Source organism: Abramis brama (genome assembly GCF_963993115.1).
Source record: "Abramis brama genome assembly, chromosome: 5".
NCBI classification, from domain to species: Eukaryota; Metazoa; Chordata; class Actinopteri; order Cypriniformes; family Leuciscidae; genus Abramis; species Abramis brama.
The window spans coordinates 13,442,604-13,455,730 of record NC_139967.1 but is presented as its reverse complement, the minus strand read 5'-3'; the positions used below and the strand labels follow the sequence as shown (position 1 = coordinate 13,455,730).

Sequence of the window (13,127 nt, the reverse complement as noted above, 5' to 3'; positions counted from 1 at the left end):
CTGTCCCAGACCTGGCCCAGCCTCCCGCTGTACGCTTTTCCCCTGATCTCCCTGTTACCACAGGTTTTAACAAGGATCAGGGTAACACAGCACCCAGTGCTCCTTATAGCCCCGCGCTGGGAGAACCAGATTTGGTACCCAGAGCTGGTGAGGCTGTCGCACTCACCCCCATGGCCGATCCCGGTGAGAAAGGATCTCCTCTCTCAAGCCGGTGGGTCAATCTGGCATCCCCATCCGGAGCGATGGTCTCTGCATGCATGGGTAATCAACGGATACCCGTTGACCTGCCAGAAGGGGTCGTGAACACGATCACGCAGTCTAGAGCTCCCTCCACGAGACGGCTCTATGCGTCTAAGTGGCCTGTGTTCTCTAAATGGTGCGCTACTAAGAGCTTTGATCCACGCACATGTGGGGTTCCACAAGTGCTCTCCTTCCTACAGGAGCTGTTGGAAAAGGGCAGGTCCCCTTCCACGCTCAAAGTGTATGTGGCGGCTATTGCAGCGTTCGCTGAGACGACGCGCAGCCGGGCAATCGGAAGGAATGAGCTTATTATCCATTTCCTCAGAGGAGCCAGGCGGATGAATCCCCCGCGGCCCCCCTCGGTTCCTATTTGGGATCTGTCCTTGGTCCTGGAGGCCCTGAAGGCTTTTCCTTTTGAACCGCTTGAATCTGTGGATCCTAAGTACCTTTCGCTCAAAACTGTTTTTCTGATAGCTCTGTCTTCAGTAAAACGCGTGGGGGATCTGCATGCGCTATCTATTAGCCCTGCATGTCTTGAGTTCGGACCGAATGACTCTAAAGTCATTCTCAGACCGAGACACAGGTATATTCCCAAAGCGATTGGTACCCCCTTTAGGGCACAAATCATCTCCCTCTCGGCTCTGCCAATATCCGATAACGGGGACAGTGATAACCTCCTATGCCCTGTTAGGGCTCTGAGAGTTTACATCACGTGTTCCGCCGCTTTCAGGCGGTCCGAGCAGCTCTTTGTTTCTTTTGGCGGACGCACCAAGGGTCTCGCCACCTCGAAACAGAGCCTGCCCAGGTGGATAGTGTACGCGATTGCAGCAGCTTACGCCTCCAAACACCTGCAGTGTCCTTTGGGTGTCAGAGCCCACTCCACTAGAGGCATGGCCTCTTCGTGGGCTTGGTCCAGCGGAATTTCTATTCACGATATTTGTATGGCGGCGGGCTGGGCCTCCCCATCTACATTCGTGAGGTTTTATAACCTGGAAGTTCCCGCCCTGCAGGCTAAACTGTTATCAGTATAAGTGGCATGTATGCTGCCCAGTCGCTTATGCGCAGACTATGTCCACATACTGGTTAATTTTCTGGTTGGCACCAGGGGAAGGATTCTTTTCCACAAATAGACCAGTGTTTCTGCTCTATTCCCTTTCCCTATACGTGTTTATGCACTGTGTGGGCCCGCGCTGCCGGCCACACCATTTCCACTGATGTATACAGACCGGCTATGCCGCTCTATCATTTATGTGAAGTGAAGTGCTTAGTACAGGTGTGGGCCCGACCGGCCAACTGTTTCAACGTTATGTTTTTCCCCGGTCTCCCTGGGATTCATGTGTTGGATGCTCGGCGCGCACGGCGTTGACAATGGGTTCCCGAAGCATAAGCTACTTACGCAATACGAGAGAACCTCTCGCAAGAGAACGTACTCGGTTACCTAATGTAACCTCGGTTCTCTCTAGAAGAGGGAACGAGTATTGCGTAACCTGCCGTGACGCGCCACGAGCTTTTGCGCTTCAGACTATGAAAACCAGAGTTCAGCCTGTGAGCCCTCAATATATACACACTGGTCACACCCTTCTTGACGGTTAGAAGGGTGCGGAGGGCGCGAAGCGTCACGCCGGGTGTGACGTCACGCCGGGCTCACTGGTAGGCTTAAGCAGTTGCCGCCTGGCAGCCAATGAGCACGCTTATACAGCTTGCTTTGGTCTGCCTGCCGCTGCACTGCGTTGACAATAAATGCAAAATTAAGGATAATTTTTTGGCTTCAGATCTCGAAGAAAGAGAACTTCCCGAAGCGTAAGCTACTTACGCAATACTCGTTCCCTCTTCTAGAGAGAACCGAGGTTACATTAGGTAACCGAGTACGTTTTACATTGTATAAAAAAACAATACAGACTCTGATAAGTGAAGCAGCAGCAGCTCCGTGTCCTGTGTTAATATATACATATATCTCCCCTCATCAGGCGGTGAGGGTACTACACTTGCAGCAGCACGAATTACGTGACCAGCAACATACTTCTGCTTCAAATATTGTGCGTAGTTAACAGTGAGTGGTGGTTTCAGACATTATTTTATTAAAGTGCATGTGTCAGTGCCGCACTCGTACTGACTCTTATTCTGCCTGACAGAAAGAAAAGCCCCAGATAGCCACTGGACGCTGTAACGGAACAGGGCCGCAACCGCAAAACGATAGAGCCGGGTCTGTCCCGCATCTGCCTCACGGACTCGTTCCTGAGTCCAAACGCACATCGGGCCAAAGCCGTTTCTGGTCTGTTTTTAGGGGTTGTTGCGGATATGTGCCAGCGCCGATCCAGCACCGCCTGATCATCCCGTTACAGATGCATAACGGGTGCGTGAAACGATTCCGCCTACCGGAGCTGTGCCGGATGTGTTACGATTCCGCTTAAATCACCACTGGATTGTCCTTTTGCCTTATTTTCGGCATTTTTGTCAGTTAGGGTATCATAGTAACCTATGCTACCTAGGCATACATAAAGTTATTTATAATAATGCTCTGTCTATCTACAGTAATTCTCTTTTAATATATAGTTTTTCTGTGTATAATAACTATGAAGTTATGTATAAAAATGCAATAAGTACATAAATTCAAATACAAAGTTTGTATATTTACAGTTTTAATTTTTGCAGATCCAGTTTCACAACTTTGACCAATCTCTAATTAAGTACTTAATAATAGCAAATGTACAGACACATAGATCTGAAGCAGTGAGTTTAGGTCTTGCTGCAGCATCTGGATCAGTTGCAGGAAGATCTGGATCTGATGCTGGAAGAGCTGCCAGGAGAGCATTACAATAGTCCAGTCTGGATAGAACAAGAGCTTAGACAAGGAGTTGTGTGGCTCCGATAGGAAGGGCCGGATCTTTCTGATGTTGTAGAAGGCAAATCAGCAGGATCACACAGCAAGGATGGTTTGGCTGAAACCATAAGCAGTTCTGTCTTGGCAAGGTTGAGTTGAAGGTGAAGGTCATTCATCCAGCAAGAATTTTCCATCAGGTAGGCTGAGATGCAAGCAGCAACCGTCAGATCCTCTGGCTGGAATTAAAAGTAGAGATATGTGTCATTAAGTGATAGGAAAAGTCATTTTTCTAAATGACAGCCTAGTTACGCTACAAAAAAAAATAAAAATTAAATAGATGTGTGGAATCTAACACAATCGTGGTTTTACTGTAGTAAAAACAAACCTTGTGCAGCTACAGTGGCCTCACAAGGATCAAATGAATATTCATATGGGAAAATATAGTATAAAACAAATGAAATTTTCTGCCACTTTTAGTGCAATCATATGGAATCAGAAGACTCGGCCATTACAATATTTTAAATTACTTCTTCCCATACCTTGTTTGCCATGATCATTCTGCTTTCCACTTGACCTGAAATCACAAAAAAAAAAAAAAAAAAATTAACAACTCAGTATTACATTTACACATGTCAGAATATGTTCCACTGGGACAATGCAAAACCTCAACTGACTGATCTGGAAGCTGAGCAGGAAAGGCTAACAGTGAGGTTTTGAGCTGAGACGAGACACCTAACGTTAGGGGTGTAACTGTCTGTTCATCTGGATCAATGCAATTTTCATAACCGATGATCAAAAGTATCCTATGAAAAAGGCTACTATGATGACCCCAGGCCATCAAAAATGTAGATACGTTAATTTCTTCATCAGAACACAAACATTCTATCAACTTTTATTTTATAAGCCACATATATGCATTCTATAGCTACGTGTTGGCAAGTAGATGCAGCCAGAATATGCAATTTATCATGTTGTGTTCATATTCTAGTCTCATGTGCTTTCCTGTATCATCAACAAGTACAGTATTTTCTGAATTCGTTTTCTTACCAGTCTTGAGATAGCCATGTTAACCCTTACGAAAATTAACTATGGTTTAACCACAAAAAAAAAACATGGTAGGCCTATTTGTTTGTAGTATAACTGTGGTTATTAAAAATTGTAATAAAAATCCGCCCAAAACGTGGTTACTATCATTAAAACCGAGGATATGTTTTAAGAGAAGAGTTTTCAGCTTCCAGGCAGTGTTTCAAAATGTCCCGCCATTTAAGAGATTGATTTACTGACAGATACTATAGCGTATTAACAAAGATTTTATACACAATTAAACGGACTTTGATATGTATAACAAGTCTACGAAAGCTTGTTTTAGGTCTTTTGAGATGTGGGTTCAACTGATCTTTCTTAAAACAGATGGAAAATGTAAAGACGCATGATGCTACATTTTCAGTGTTTTGCCCTCCAGCTCTCGCCAGTTATGACAGAACATCATTTAAGAATGCTAACGTTAGCTTGAAAACTGTAAACGTAACACAAATGTAATATAAAATATCGTTCACATGTAACTTTGTATAATGAGACTCTTACCTCAGCCGGTGATCGGTTGGCATGATGTCTGCTGTGACGAACAAGGCTCACTGAAAAGGGCGTTATTTCCGAAGAATCCAAACGGACTGACTGACAACAGAACTCCTGCTCACGGCTGCTCGCCTCTTGACGAATACGATTGCTCTGAACCACTGTTGATCTCACAATCCACTTCACGAGAGTAGACTGAATTCAAATCTCCCGCTTGCCCAAACTCGACTGATCCGGACTGATCAGCTAACGTTAACCGCTGTGGGCGGGAGTAAACAGCGGAAAAGTAATGGCGAAGCCCTGAATGTGCAGCAACGGAGATTTGGAAAAATATTCATAAAATATACATGAAATTATGGGAGAATAAGACAATGAAATAATGATCAAAATGAGTATAAAATAAAATGTGAAATAAAAAATAATTCAATACAGGCCTACTGTAGCCTATGTAGGGTACTGTATGTACAAATACTATTATTTAACCTTAAAAAAACTCACTTTAACCCCCACATGCTTAATAATCTGTAAGGAAAACATATTGAATAGATGCTGATTTCCGCAGTTATACCTTCTTTACTTTGTTTTCTAATTTCACAGAAAAAAATCTGTAAAATATTACCTAATAATTTCTGTAAAATTACACATAACTCAAAATACAGACAAGTTCCTTTTAAAAAACATAAAATTGATGTAAAACCAAAATACAAGCAATTACCTGCAAATTTTACAGATATTTGCTGTAATAATGACAAAACGGTAAAAATCTGTAAACAAATACAGACAATTACCTGTAAAATTAAATTTTTTACAGTGTGTGCTGTAACGGACCTTATAGCATCACAAAATGTTGCTGTATAGTTTTTGAACACTGATAATATTGCTCAGCTTAATGACAATGCATTTATCTCATGCTCTAGATAGAAAAAAAAAAATGCAGACAGGTAACCATGTTGTTTTGAAAATGTTTATTCCACGGAGTTCTTCACACAGTTTGAGAAAAGTATTTCGGATGTGGTCCACATCAGGTAGTCTCTGTCAAAACAGTGTTGGCTCAAATCCGTTTTGCAGATATGGGCCAGAGCAGTTTTTAGCCCTTTTTTAAATGCAGTCGGCTCAGATCACAGATTCGGGCCACACCAGTGTAGCCTATGTGAAAACAGTATCGGCTCAGATTCATATTGCAGATCTGGACCAAATCAGTGTCAGACACAGCTAATGTCTTTCGGTTACCTATGGGAAAAGTGATCTGGGCCAGATCTGTAAAATGATATAAATACTGAACTGATGGCAGTTAGAATGTTTAAGCTGAAACCTCTATCTGGCACGGATCTGGTTCACAATCAGAAAACGTCTCTAAGATAGAAACGGAGGCAAGGGGCTTAAAACGGATCTGGGCCAAATGTAATTGCTATCTGGGGCTCGTAGCCTACTGAAGGCGGAGCGTTTTGACCAATCAGATGAAAGGGGCGTTTAAGCACCGCCCACATGTGCAAATGAAATATTGAACCCATAAACCGATTTGTAAACCACAAACGAAAAATGAAAAATCGAGCCAAAATCTCATTTTTCGTTTTTTAAACTAAACTAAAAAACGAATAAACGAGCTGGTTTTCATTTCTCGTTATTCCATTCCAAACAGGAAATGAAATGAACAAAAAGTACACGGACCAGGAAGGTCATGCGCGGGACTGTTTTTTTCCATCCCGCTCCCACAAGGTTCTATTCAGCAACCGCTTAAAATACACTCTGTGTTCACCCACTTTATTTCCCGACCTGAGGGGTCCGCAAAATTTAGATCTCGTTTCCATAATCTCACATTCAAATGTCTCTAACGGAAAGGAGATTAAGGCCCTGTCCCATTTCTCCCCCCTTAAAACTTCCACTTGGTTTTGAGTGCCCTCAAAAGTAAAGTCCCCTCAACGAGGGGAAGTGGAGTTGAAGATCTTTCCCTATGAAATGGGACACCACTATATGCAAATTATATACATGCACATCTATCCCAGTTATGATCAGGATATAAGTATCCATAATAATATGCTAGAAATCTAATAAAGTAATCAAATGTAAAATAACACAGCATAGTTTATTATAGATAGATTAATGCTCATTAAAGCTAAAGTTATTCATTCAAGAGCTGGGAGAAATTTTCTCTTTGCCTTTAGTTGTTTTATTCACATTAAAGGTGTAATCATTCGCAGGTTTATTAGACGCTGCCACTTTAATGCAGATCTAATAATACACATTTTCTCCCAACTATTCCACAACCAGCTCCCATTTAAGACATAAACTGTGTTAAAGTGAATCTCCAAACCGGTCATTTAGCCATATTTTTGTCTGTATTTGATCGTTTAGACGCTCACATGAAACCCAAAGTATAGTTTGCTTGTCTAGTTGCAGTCTGTTTCCGAATGCGCGCCGCCATGGGAACAGGGTCAACGTCTCTTGCGCGGATCATTGTGCTTATAATTTTAATAGCTCTTTTTACAATCAAACACCTCCCACAATTTATAATCAGCAGACACTGCATTTTACAACCATCACTGATTGTGCTCAGTGCTGTTTGGGTTTAACGTTAGGGAGAAGTGACAGAACGCTGTGAAGAAAAAGATGAAGCACTAGACGAACGCGGCTATTTTTTAATAGTTTTACCTCACGTCTAGTTTTAATAGTTTTACCTCAAGCCAACATCGAAAATAAAATTAGATTAACCACCCAGATAAGATGTATATTTGATGGGCAGACTCTCTTGAAGCACTCGGCAGATATCAACATTGTATAGATAGCTTCGTGAAATATTTTCTAACATTAGTGTTCAAAACTTTACAGTCCATTGGATGTGCATCAAACTAACATATTCCAACATATTTAGAAATTTTAACATGCTTATTTGCAAAAATATAATTACAATTCAATTGTTCCTTTCCAGCGGTGTCCACCATCTTGTTTAAAAAAATTTACCGGCTTGCTGAGCCCGCAAGGTATCCTGGGTAATTCTTCTTCTTCTTCTTTTTCGTTTTTATTGGCGGCTTGCTTCTTAGATAGAACATTACCGCCATCTACTGTGGCAATGAATCAGAGACTTGTAATTTCCCTCATCCCAGACTATTCAGAACCTGGCCTTTCGATGTTGCTGCGTGTTCAGCTCCTCCATCTACAGCCCAGGACCTTCCAGACTAGGGACGAGGGATAATAATAATAATAATAATATTAATAATATTACTACTACTACTAAAATTAATACTAAACCCAAAACTAATATTAAACTTTATATTCTATGAAATAACTGAGTCCTTTTTAGAAATGTTACTAATATATTATCACTTCCTACTGGATTTAAAAGTTCTTTTATTGTTAATTGCTGCACCCCATTTTTCTGAAGTTCCTCAATTATTTTCCTTCTATCCTCATTATATTTATTGCACCGAATGAAAACATGTTCTACTGTTTCTCTGACTCAACACCAATCACACAACCCTGTTGGATGTTTTCCTATTATATTTAATGTTGCATTAAGTCCCGTATGCCCCAGCCTTAGTCTTGAAAGAACACAATCTACCTTTCTACTCCCTCTTGAATTCCTTCTTTTGTTTACCGATGATTGTATTGAGTAAAGATGCCTACCTTTTTGTTCATTATCCCAACAAGATTGCCATTTCTCTATTATCTTCTTTCTAATTATTGACTTAAGTTCGGATTTACTATACAAAATCTGCATATCTATACCTTCATTTGCCGCTGCCTGTTTTGCTAACTGATCTGCTTCCTCATTTCCCACCACTCCTGTATGCGCTGGAACCCACAAGAACTGAACTACATTTTTTTCCTGATGTATCATGTACATTAACTGAAGGATCTCCAAGACTAAGTCCTGTCTAGTTTCAGACTGTTGAGCGTCCAAACATAGTAAGGCTGAACTCGAATCTGTGCATATTAGTGTTTTATTTAATCCCATTTCATATACTTTAGTCATTGCTGTCATAATCGCTAGTAACTCTCCCGTAAACACTGAAACCTGATTTGAAATTCTCTTTTTTCCTGATACTTTTAATCTTGGGATGATGTATGCTATTCCCACCTGGCCATTTGGATCCTTAGATGCATCTGTATACACTTGTATATACTGATCATAATTAACATGCAGTATTCGGTGTACACTTTACTCTCGTATACATCATGCAGAATTTGGCGGACACTTTACTCCCTCAGTTGCTTTCTCCAAGTAATGTACTTTTTCATGACATTCTGCTGCGTGAACTGAAGACTACTTCAATGTTGTGTTCCTTGTCATTTTGGTTTATTTGATGTATGATTCATCACAGATTCCCTCCTACATCATACTCAGGGGTTCCTTTAAACATGTATGCACATGCTACACGCAGTCCTCAAAAACGATGATTAATGACATGCTAAAATATATAGATTAAAATGTGTATATTTAAATGGGATGAAAGATATAGAATGTACTGAATGTTAGCTTGCTTATTGTGCTCAAGAGCATGATCTATTTAAGATCACGTCATTTTAACAAGAAACGATGCTTCTAACAGTTCCAACCACGTATGTTTGCAACAGTGTTTGCGAATGGTCATTGAAACTTCAGGAAATGCCAAATCATTCAACTTATGACAGAACCACAGTTGGCTAACAATGCATTTGGGAAACACCCCAGGAGGCAAATCAGACCAACTTATCATCTCCAACTCAGAGGTGGGCACAAATACATCAAAAACTATTTTGTTACAAACTACAAATACTGGCTCATGAAATGTAACAAAATAAAATACAAAATACTGATGTGAAAAATGTATTTAAATAAAATACAAGTAATTAGTATTTTGAAAATACAAAAATACTCCCACAATAATCTTAAAGGGTTAGTTCACCCAAAAATGAAAATTCTGTCAGTAATTACTCACCCTCATGTTGTTCCAACCCCGTAAGACCTTCGTTCATTTTCGGAACACAAATTAAGATATTTTTGATGAAATCTGAGAGCTGGATCACTTCTCCATAGGCATAAGGCATTATAACTTGCTGGCCGAGAAAATGTATTAAAGACATTGTTAATATAGTCCAAGTGACTACAGTGGCTCAATCTTAAGTTTATAAAGCGACGAGAATACTTTTTGTGGGCAAAAATTTCCTTCTCTCTGGGCCTCGAGTTAGTTCACGTAGTGTTTTAGCGCAGCGCGTCTGTGTTGCACGTCACACGCATCACACACATGACCAGCGTCAGCCAATAGTGAGCCTACGTGTGACGTGCAACACAGACGCGCTGCGCAGTTATACTACGTGGAAAAAACTCGAGGCCTAGAGAGAAGGAAATGAAAAGTGGAATAAAGTCGTTATTTTTGGGGGTTTTTCGCACAAAAAGTATTCTCGTCGCTTTATAAACTTAAGATTGAGCCACTGTAGTCACTTGGACTATATTAACGATTAGGGATGGGACGAAATATCGTTTGACAAAATATCGCGATACAAAACGTGACGAAACGCATCGAGGTCGAAAAAAATGGATCGCGAAATAAAGATAGATGGCACTGCTGCATGATTTGCGTAGTATATAAATAATTTAGTGTATTATATGTGTGTGTATGTATATGGGGCAGACATACAGTCTATGGTGGCAGGCTGGCAGCACCATCTGCTGATCAAGCAGGGTAAAACTAAATGAAAAAAAAAATTATATCCGGGGAACGGTGCGGTACGTCGTCACGTCAAGACAGCGCATGTTGCAACAACAACACTGCAGTCTACAGCAAGCTAACAAATATTAGCATTAGCACCAACTGCCTTGCCCCCAAACAGCCGACCATGGAGTCAAATGAGGTCGAAATTGAGGACGCTCCGCCTGGATACAAGTCATATGTCTGGCAGTATTTTGGCTTTCTCATTAAAAAAGACAAAGACGGCAATAGAGTAACTGACAAGACTAAGACTGTGTGTAAGCTATGCCATGCTGTCATTCCGTACACCACATCCAACACATCAAACATGAACAAATAAGTTGTACAAAAATAAATAAGTTGTTGTTATACAGTAATATTTTTCTTTTTTTTCTTTTTGATATCGTATCGTGACGTATCGTATCGTGACCCTGGCATATCGAGGTGCATCGTATCGTGAGTTTAAGTGTATCGTCCCATCCCTATTAACGATGTCTTTAATACATTTTCTGGGCCAGCAAGTTATAATGCCTTATGCCTATGGAGGAGTGATCCAGCTCTCAGATTTCATCAAAAATATCTTAATTTGTGTTCCGAAGATGAACGAAGGTCTTACGGGGTTGGAACAACATGAGGGTGAGTAATTACTGACAGAATTTTCATTTTTGGGTGAACTAACCCTTTAATGCCGTTTTTAAGAGGAGCAGCGCCACTTCTTCTCCTGTGTTCAAAACTCATTCACTTCTTGGAGGGAGCCCGGTCTGCAGGGTATCACGTGATTTTCGTGCATCTAACCTGGACATTGCCATTGCCAACATCAGACCGAAAATATGGCAAAATCATTTACTATGGTGATAAGCATATGGTGATTTTTCTTAAGTATTTAAGTATTTGAAATACTCTAAATACACTCCCTCAAAATATTTTGTTACAAACTACATTTTATTTTTTCCACACCTGCAAAATACAAATTACAAAATACACTAAAGTAATTAAATACGTATTTAAAATACATTTAATTGAAATACTGCCCATGTCTGCTCCAACTGCTTGCTTGATCTAAGCCTTAAATTCAGTCACTTATGCCTTGTTGTGCCCCATTTTCGTGATTTATTTTCCCAGCAGTCAGACAGCGTCGTACAGTTTGCTAGGAAATGCAAAAAATAAATAAAGCCTTTTCCACGCTTTACTTTCTTTACTTATTTTATTCGGTTGCATAAGATGCAATCACAGAATATATGCTCTAAAAGCATTAAATCTGTTCAAATGGCTTTGACTCCATGATGATACTTTTCTTCTGTATTAAATAAAATATAACATCTGGGTCTTTTAAAGATTTCTTTTAACATTCTATTTTTTTGAGCCTTTCATGACATAACCTCAAATGACATCCTTATAAAAGTGTAGCTCTTCACTGTTTGGTGTTCAGATAAGAGGGACAGCATGTTTTGGAGTGTGTACTTAAGGAGGTTTCAATTAATCAGTGTTCATTCCAATCCCCCAGAATGTATGTGCTTTAATTCAAATGCCAATTCTGTCCAGAAAATGCAAGGTTACACTTTATTTCAATGGTCAACTTTATTCATTCTACAAGAAACTTTGCAACTACACATCAACTAAACTCATAAGAGTATTAATAGACTGTTAGACTGATAGGTTAGGGTTAAGTGTTAGGGTTCATCTTATTAGAATAAGATGACATGTATTTGCAAAGTTACATAGTCAGTAGCATGTCTACACATGAAAAAGAACAAGTCACTGTATAATTTACAGTGAAAAATCATAGAATTACATTCCCAGTAAAATAATTGTAAGTATTATTGTATTATTATTATTAGGCTAATATTAGGGAAGGCTACTTTTATTATTAAATTGATAGGCTATTATAATAAAATTGCCATGCAATAATTTCATAGCGCCTCACCGCATAACCAACGCGCTGTGAGGATAATAAAATATTACATTGAAGCTTTCTCCTCCTCATTGAAAATTGTCTAAAACATTTAGGTCTATTACAGTGAATTATAGGCATATAATTAATTATTAACAGTCTATAATAGGCCTATGTACGAACACTGCAATAATTCATCAATGAAAATTAAAAACAGCATTATTTCAAAAACATTGTTTAACAAATCAATAAAAGAGGCAAAGTGTAGGCTACATCGCAGGTGGCTTGGATGAAGTGGGTAATCGTTAATCCATTTTGCAAGACGAACTGGAGGTAAGCAACAGTAATTTGTAGCTAGTTTGAACTACAGAACTTAAAGATATCCCTCTTTTCGTTTATTTATTTATTTATTTTTGCTGCAGATGAAATTCTGTTTTCGAAAAACAGAATTTCAAATTCTGAAATTCAGTGAGGGAAAAAACACTTGCTACTGGAGATTGGATCGTAGTTAACGTACTCGGTTACTAACGTAACCTCGGTTCTCTCTAGAGAGAGGAACGAGTACTGCGTAGAATACGCTAGGGGAAAATCCTTTTCCACGAGAATACTGAAGCCAAAAAATTATCCTTTAATTTTGTATTAATGTAAAACGCGTTGCTGCAGCATACAGGCATAGGCGAGACAGCTCGTGCGTCTATTGGCTGGTCTGCTGGCAACTGCTTGAGCCTATCGAGCGAGACCTAGAGTGACGTCATACCCAATGAGGGCGATTTTTCACAGTGAAGCAACCAGAGCACGTGCATGCACGGCAGGATACGAAGTACTCGTTCCTCTCTCTAGAGAGAACCGAGGTTACGTTAGTAACCGAGTACGTTCTCTTACGAGAGATTCTCTCGTACTGCGTAGAATACGCTAGGGGAACCTAATGTAAAAC

At 40.0% G+C, this 13,127-nt stretch overlaps 1 long non-coding RNA gene across 1 annotated transcript; it reads right to left on the bottom strand.

The window, feature by feature from the left end:
• Positions 1 to 2,919: 2,919 nt before the first annotated feature.
• LOC311082370 lies at positions 2,920 to 4,930 on the bottom strand. The gene is made up of 3 exons (XR_014606122.1): positions 4,646 to 4,930; positions 3,601 to 3,635; positions 2,920 to 3,297 (listed from the first exon to the last, which is right to left on the bottom strand). It is a non-coding gene; the product is annotated as an uncharacterized lncRNA (long non-coding RNA).
• Between the last annotated feature and the right edge of the window lie 8,197 nt (positions 4,931 to 13,127).